Genomic DNA, 9181 nt, shown 5'->3' with positions numbered 1-9181 from the left:
ACTGTTTAAAGGGACACTAAACCCCAGAAAATGATTTCATGATTCAGATAGAGAATACAATTTTAAACCACATTCCAATTTACTTCTATTTTCTAATTTGCTTCATTCTTTAGATGTGCTTTGTTGAAGAAATATCAATGCACATGAGTAAGCCAATCACACAAGGCATCTATGTGCAGCAACCAATCAGCAGCTACTTAGCCTATCTAGATATGCTTTTCAGCAATGTATATCAAGAGAATGAAGCAAATTACATAATAGACGTAAATTAGAAAGTTGTTTAAAATTGCATTCCCTTTCTAAATTGTGATAGAAATAATATGGTTTTCATGTCCCTTTAAGCATGTCTTGCACATTTCTGTTTAACCTTTCTATTTATTTAAAGAGACAGTAATGTCAAAATTAAATTTATCATGGCTTAGAACATGCAATGTTAAACAACTTTCCAGTGTACTTCTGTTATCAAGTTTGCTTTGTTCTCTTGGTATCTTTTATTGAAGAGTAAAACTAGGTAGGCTCATAAGAGCTCAGGAGTGTGCACGTGTCTTTAGTACTCTATGGCAGCAGTGTTTTGCTACAAATAATGTTGCAAAATATTGCTGTCAAAGAGTACTAAAGATCTGCACACTCCTAAACCTACCTAGTTTTACTCTTCAATAAAAGATACCAAGAGAACAAAGCAAATTAGGTAACAGAAATTAATTGGAAAGTTGTTTAAAATTGCAGGCTCGATTTAAATCATGAAAGTTTAATTTTGAATTTACTGCACCTTTTTAAAGGGACAGTAAACATACAAAATGTTATATAATTCTGCATAATTCTTAGCGGCAGCTTTATAAAACTAAAGCATTTGCAGAATTTTTATTTCAATGGTGGACTCCGCTCAAGGTTTTACTGAGCGGGTCTTGTTGCTCAAAAGTGCTTCACGTGCACGCTGTCTAGTCACAGCGCGCCCGATCGTGCCATAGAAGTGAATGTAGCTTGCTACCAGATCAGAGCGGGAGCAAGTTACATTCACTTTTTTATGGATAAAGAGTGGTTTGCTGAGGTCTTGTGTTCTGCAGTTTAGAACAAAGCTGTGCTGGGTCACATCTACTTTATAGCATGTTTAAAGGGACAGTATAGTCAAAATTAAACTTTCATAAATTGGTGTGTAATTTTAAACAACTTACAATTTACTTTTATCAGATTTGCTTTGTTCTCTTGGTATTTTTAGAAAGCTAAACCTAGGTACGCTCATGCTAATTTCTAAGCCCTTAAAGGGACAGTCAACACCAGAATTTTTGTTGTTTTAAAAGATAGATAATCCCTTAATTACCCATTCCCCCAGTTTTGCATAACCAACACAGTTATAATTATACACGTTTTACCTCTGTAATTACCTTGTATATAATCCTCAGCAGACTGCCCTTTATTTCATTTATTTTGACAGACTTGCATTTTAGCCAATCAGAGCTGTCTCCATGGTAAATTCACATGCATGAGCTCAATGTTATTTATATGAAACACATGAACTAATGCCCTCTAGTGGTGAAAAATGCATTTAGATTAGAGATGGCATTCAAGGTCAAATAAATGAGCATATTAACCTCCTAGGTTTAGCTTTCAACTAAGAATACCAAGAGAACAAAGCAAAATTGGTGATAAAAGTAAATTGGAAAATTGTTTAAAATGACATGCCCTATTTGAAACATGAGGTTTTTTTTTTTGGACTTGACTGTCCCTTTAAAGGCCACCTCTTATCTAATTGTATTTTGACTGGGTTTTTTTTTACAGCTAGATAGTGCTAGTTCATGTGTGCCATATAGATAACATTGTGCTCACTACTGTGAGTTGTGTGAGTCAGCACTGATTGGCTAAAATGCAAGTCTGTTAAAAGAACTCAACTAAGGGGGCAGTCTGAGGCGACTGCGTTCTGTATAGAAACAAAAAAAGAAGAGGCGCTCTGGTGCAGATGATCCTTGGCTACAAATGATTCTAAACTAACAGTTCAGAGTAATACTCACAAAGATGTTTGCACATGCAGTGCAATAACAGGTGAGCCGAAGCTTCAGAGCCGCTCGGCTGACTCGCTAGAGGGTGAAATCAGCTGTTCACTGGGTAATCACTTCACCAACGATGTGGGGAAAAAAGATACCTATGACATAAAATATAGATACCGCCCTTGGTGCAGATTATCCCAGGCACAGAATACACATACAACAGATGTCGAGAAGTTATACTCACAAACGGAGTTGCACAAGCAGTGCAATATCAGGCGTGCCGAATCTTAAAGAGCCGTTCGGCTGACTCCCTGAGGCCTGTACAGCTGCTCCTGGATCGTTGGAGGAGTGGTGGAAAATAAAGGTGGATATGACGATAGAGGTTAATCCAAGCAAGGGATCAATAAGGCAAATAGAACAATTCACCAGCAAGGTAGACAAAATAAAAGTATTTATTAAAAATATAAAAATTACTTAGCAACGCGTTTCTCGGCTAACATGCCGTTTCATCAGGCTACATAATTATAAGAGCTACCTTGCTGACTTAAAAGGACTGACAGGACCAATCAAAACCCTGAAAATTCACACACCTCCCTTGCTCAGGTGTACTATCTGATTACAGGGTGTCGCCCTGAGATACATAGCACTTTTGTTAAAAATGAATACAATTTATACAAACTTCAAAAAAATCTTTCTATATATACAAGGGCAATTTAACATGAATCGATAGCAAGTTTTAATCTCAATAATTGTAACAATAATATTTAGATATTTCAGTCTTACAAACAATATAACAATATAAAAGAAATACGATATAATAATCTGATATTTATAAATATAATAGATGAATTCTCAGTAATAAATTTATAATAAACATATAAATCATATAATAACAAATTATATATAAATTCAAGAATAAATACTAAAAAAATATATAATTACTAAAAATATATATAAAGCCATATAATCGATCATATTACTACATCTAATGGTCGGATTAGAACTCACGACCTAGTGGCTGGGAAACCATCAACCCAGCCACTAGGCTATAAGCGGGCTTCTGATGCAAGTGTTCATAGTGTACTGAATGTATCTTGACAATGCTGTGACTGGTGCAAGTGGTGCATTATACAAAATAAACGTGTGTGTGAAAAAAGGTGTATAAATGTGATGTACTTGTGCCTAACAGATAGTGGTATTTACCTTTATAGTGATGTACATATAAGGAAAGCAATGATTTACCATTATGTGATGGATTGCTATGTGTGGCCATAGCAGATATGTGTGACATGTTGGTTAACATACTAGTGTGATGGCTAAAAATAAAATAAGAATTGACTAAAAGCCAATATTGGAAGGGGATACTAGTAATTATTATAGTGCTAATATGTTAATAATTTGCTAAAAAGATATTATGAATGATTATTAAGAATACTTGATGTATTCATATGACATATTTACTATGTTAATGTACTCTTAATGTGACAGTATTAAGCCACTATATATAATGTGATATATATTAGTATTAAACATTGACTAGATTGGATCTCCCGACCTCATAGTATAAATATCTAACAAGCTAACCACTAGGCCATGACTGCCTGTGTGCATAGAGTGGTCAAATAGTTAAAATACTAATGTGGTGCCTAAATATAAATATTGACTGATAGCCAATATCATAAATAATATTGATTATTAAAGTGCTAATGTATTAAAAGATTTTTAACTAAAAAGATATTGTGGGTGAATATTAAGAATGCTCCGTTTACTCGTGTGACATGTTTGATATGCTAAATATATTCCTGATATAGCAAAATTGTGCATCTATATTGTTAATTTAAAAGATAAAAAATTAAAAAAATATAAATAAAATTTAGTATAAATTAATACTAATAAACAATAATGGCCAGATTTGAACTCCTGACCTAATAATATAAAGACTATCAACCTAACCACTAGGCCACAACTGCATGTGTACCAAGATTGGTCGAATTTCCTTATAATCAGCTGTATATGGTCTATTAAGATTATTCATATGCTAATTCAATACTATACTATTACATAAGATAGGGGTAATTTTGATAGGCAGAGAGAGATTATATAACAGCTTTATACTTTTAGTTAATAAATATAATCTAGAGGGCTGCCAAATCTACATTAATCTAAAAGGCTGCCAGATCTACATTAAGGTTAAGTCCTAATGGGTTTAAAGTTTTTAGTTTATGAATCCAAAAAGTCTCTCTCTGCCTAAGCCTCAAAAATCTATTATATGTATGGGATGGTATAATTTCTTCTATGGGTATTATAGTGTAACAATTGGGGTTCCCTTTGTGATTTTTATGGCAGTGTTTAATAACACTGTGTGATTTCTTGTTTTTTAAAACACTACAATAATGCTCTGACCACCTATGGCTCAATCGTCTAATAGTTCGGCCGATATATTGAATCCCACAAACACAAGAGATAAGATAAACTACATATTTTGAAGCACAAGTCATTCTACTTTTGATCTTGTAAGTTTTTTTGTCTACAAAGGATTGAAACACATGAGTACCATGTCCTATGTGATCACACATTTTACATCTGGATGCTCTACATTTGTATATTCCTCTGCCCTTTATTTGGGAATTCAAATTTCTTCTATTCTTAGATTTATGATTTTCTTGTTTGGCCTTGTGTTTTACTACTTTACTAGGTGCCAAAATATTTTTAAGATTTGGGGCCTTTCTATACACAATGGAGGGAGTATCTCCAATTAGATCCTTTAAAATAGGGTCTCTTTTCAGGATTCTCCAATGTTTTTGGAAAATTTCACTTATATGTTTATAATTACAGTTATACTGTGTAATAAATCTTATTTCAATAGGTTTATCATCTCCCCGTTGGATATTATGGTTTTTGTTAAAGTATGTCTCTCTATTTTCATTTCTAGCTCTTTGATAACTAGAATTAATAAGGTCTGTTGGATAATGCTTTTCCATGAATCTCTCTTTGAGCGTCGTACTCTGCTTATCATAATCCGATATTAGGCTACAATTGCGCCTTATCCGTTTAAATTGTCCGTATGGGACATTCTTTTTCCAAGGATAGTGGTGATTACTTCTAAAATCTAGATAGCTGTTGCTATCAACAGTTTTGAAATGGGTTGAACTATCTATTCCACCCAAATTATTAAAACGCAGGGATAAATCTAAGAAAACCACACTCTCCTTATGTATACAACTAGTAAATTTCAATCCTCTGTTATTGAGGTTCAGGTGGTCTACAAATTCTAAAGCTCTATCTTGAGTGCCATTCCAAATGAAAATTAAATCGTCTATGAACCTACCATAGAACACCAGGTTCGCCCCAAATTCCGATTGGTAGATGTAACTATTTTCAAAGCTCCCCATATATAGATTAGCGAAACTCGGGGCGAACCTGGTGCCCATGGCGGTTCCTTTTATCTGCAAATAATATTCATCTAAAAATAAAAAATAATTGTGCTGTAAAACAAATATAAGTTGTAATATAAATTGTTTTTGTAATGGGGGGATATATTGGTCTTCTTCTAAATAAGCTGATATAGCGTTCACACCCAAATCATGAGGAATATTGGAGTATAAAGCCTCCACGTCACAAGTAATCCATATATAGTCATTAGTGATCGGTATACATCTTAATTTATCCAATAGATCCATAGAATCTCTAATATATGATTCCAAGTTAATTACATACTTTTGAAGGAAGTAATCTATATAAGCTGATACATTCTCAGTGAGACTACCTATGCCCGCTATTATTGGTCTGCCCGGAGGGTTGACAGTATCCTTGTGGATTTTGGGCAGATGGTAATAGAAGGCACAACTAGGCTCACTGGGAATCAAAAATTCCTTTTCTCTCTTAGATACAATGCCGCCTTGATGGGCGAAATTAATTAGACCTGTCAAAGTTTTTAGGTATTTGGGGGTAGGATCTTCTTTAAGGGGAGAGTAATATGATTTGTCCATAAGAATTCTATTTGCTTCTTTAATATAATCCAAATAATTTTGAAGGACAATACCTCCCCCCTTGTCTGCTTGGCGGATTATCAGTTCAGCATTATTCCTTAGTGTTTCAAGGGCCTTAATCTCGTTGGGAAATAGATTATGTTTAGAAATATTTTTAGGGAGCTGTTCCAATTCCTCTAATACTAATTCTTTAAAAATTTCTACATATGTATTGTTTGAAACCTGTGGATTAAAGTTGGATTTAATCCTAAAATTTGTCTGGACATAACCCTCACTTAGTTGTGCCAATAGTGTATCTGGTTCATATATGGGAATGCCAGAAGATATTCTTGTTTCCATAGTATCTGTAAGGATAGGTAATGCATTAGATTCTTTGATTCTTTTCTCAGCGAAGTATTTCTGCATAGTGAGTTTCTGTGTGAATCTGTTCAAATCAACAAATAAATCAAATGTGTTGTGTGAATTTGAGGGACTGTAAGATAAACCTTTACCCAATACCCTAATTTCATCATCTGATAAATTATGTGATGATAAATTGTAAATACCCTTTTTTAATCTTTGTAATCTTGTTTTTTTGATGGTGGACCTGAGGCTTAGTAGAAGGTGATCACAGAGGTAATATATATTAATATAACAGTTGGTTATGCAAAACTGGGGAATGGGTAATAAACAATAACAAATCTGGAGTAGACTGTCCCTTTACGTAGAGGTTAAAGAAAACCTGTGTAACCCTATCCAGCAGAAGAAATTACACTCCAAGTGGAAGGTAAAAGAAATAAGCAGTAAAATGTTAACTTACAATTGTTCTTAATATTGGGTTTTGGCTTACAGAGAAAATATAAAGTATGTGTGTACAGAAAGTGATATATTAAGGCTATCTGATTTCCGTGCATGCTCCACCTATTTTGATGGGTTGTGGTTTCAAAGAACAAACCAATTACTTCAAATACAAAAATAAATCTAAAATATCTATTTCTCAACATTTTATTACAAGTCATTGGAAACACAAATTTGCTTTGTTCTCTTGTCTGGTGCACTACATGTGCTGCTATTTAGTGCTCTTACTAATGTATAACATTGTTGTGAAACTGTTGTTTAACATTGTATGCTCTCTAGCTGAATCAGAAATGAAAAAGGTTTATGTCCTTTTAAGCCAGCTCTTCGCTTTGCAGTATTTTTCAGAAAGCCTTGCTTACAGAATTTGCTTTTTGGCCTCTTTTGTGAGGATCAGAGAAACACAATTTCTACTCCAAAAGTATTACACCAGCATCGCACGTACATGGCAGTAGGACGAGCACTCAGTCTGATATGTGGTATATGTTAGATCTGATAATCCTTGTGCAAAGAAGCTCTCTGAGTAGCCCAGCCTGACTGCTGCTGGTTCTGGGAACCGCGTCCATTTAGGATTAAGCCTGCTACCTGGGCTTCCTAACAAAAACCTTGAGCCCCCTCTCCATTTTCTGTAAATTACTTCCGAACCTGCTATCCTTGAACTCATGACACCTTTTTCTGATGAAAAATACCCTTTAGCCTCAACTTTATTAAGTCCCTTTAATATACTTAAAGGTTTCTAACCTCTCTCCCTCCTCTACCCTAAGCCAGCAATGGGCAACTTCCTAATGCATGAGACCACCGATCAATATTTTAGGTGCAGAATGTATCAAGTTTGATATGTGCACCTTTTGTAATTAAATGCTTAAAGAATCATAAACGGGCATAAAGATAACGCTCTATTGTGTCTAGCATTTTATTATACTATCGCTTGTAGCTATGTGCTTACCAGAGGAGCAATGCACTACTGGGAGATAACTGAGCAAATCTGGTGAACCAATGACAAGATGCACACGTGTGAATCCACCAATTACCTCCTAGCCTACAGTAGTGCATCACTGCTCCTGAGCCTATCTAGTTAAGTGTTTCAATAAAGGATAGCATAAAAAATGAAGTAAATTTGGTTATAGAAGTAAACAGTAAAATGTCCTAAAATTGCATGCTCTATCTGAACCAGGAAAGTTTAATTCTGACTTTCATGTCTCTTTAATTGTCGATATATTAAGATATATGCCCCTTTAAAAGAATAGAGGATTACTGACTGTAGAAAGGGAACTAGTGTATAAAGAACTTTGTAGGTTTATCTTTCATGATATTGGTAACTGCTCTACAAACCTAAAAGCTTTATGTTTTTTTCTCAACAGATTTTACGATGTAAGGAGAGAGGTCATATTGTGAAAAGAGCTCACTTCACCTTAGCTGTTTTTGCAATAGAAATGCTATCACTAGATGATGCCCACTCAATACAATAACACGGTGTGGTGTATGATTGTTGTACAAAGTTTGCGTAGAAGGGGAAGACTACAGCTTATCGGTACGACTTACAGGTAAGGACAGACTGGAGCTACTGTTGCCTTTCCTATATCTTATGCTTCAATGTTGTGAACGTGTCCTGATCAATTCTTCTACCTCTTGTTCTGATTTGCTGCTTAAATCTGACAATCCTGCTACAGACGATATGAGACCTTGATGAAACAATTATCTGGAAATCCTTCAGTTTGTATTTGCATAATCAAACAGGCTTTCAATTATTTACCGTTTGGCTCTTCCGTATGTTACAGAAGCCCAACCTTGATGGATGAGCTACATCAGCTCATCTGAGAAGACTTCAGTTTGTGTTTGCATCAGAAAACAGACTTTCAATTTGATCTATCAGGCATTTTCTTTGCCCGGTGCTCATGCCTTTTATGGCTTGAGCGCTGACCCAGTGTTAATGTTTACTTCATGTGCTATCTCTCTGAGCCTAAGGGAAATAGTTAGGGATTTGTCTTCTCAACATGGTCAGCAGGTAAACATTTCATTCTATGACTGCCAACTGTGTTCATGGGCTGTGGGAGCAGAGTGTGTCTGTTCCCACATTCTGTGGTCATGGGAAGTGGAAGCAGAGTGAAATCAGTTCCTTTGGCCATGCATAGTTAGGGAAATTGCCTTTGGCACACTTTTCCCTTATGTGATGATGTAATAGCATGTGTTGTGAATTCTTAGCAATTGGGTAGGTGGTCCCCCCCCCAAAAAAATGGTCTCCCCAGACATTCACTACCATTTGGATCTTCAGCATGTAACAGATTTCCTATGGCCATGTATAGTTAGGGAAGTTGCCTTTTGGCACACTTTTCTCTTATCTGATGAGCTGATAGGATGTGTCATGAATTCTTAGCA

The sequence above is a fragment of the Bombina bombina genome, chromosome 5, assembly GCF_027579735.1.
Source record: "Bombina bombina isolate aBomBom1 chromosome 5, aBomBom1.pri, whole genome shotgun sequence".
In the NCBI taxonomy this organism is placed as follows: domain Eukaryota; kingdom Metazoa; phylum Chordata; class Amphibia; order Anura; family Bombinatoridae; genus Bombina; species Bombina bombina.
This window is presented reverse-complemented; position numbering follows the sequence as displayed.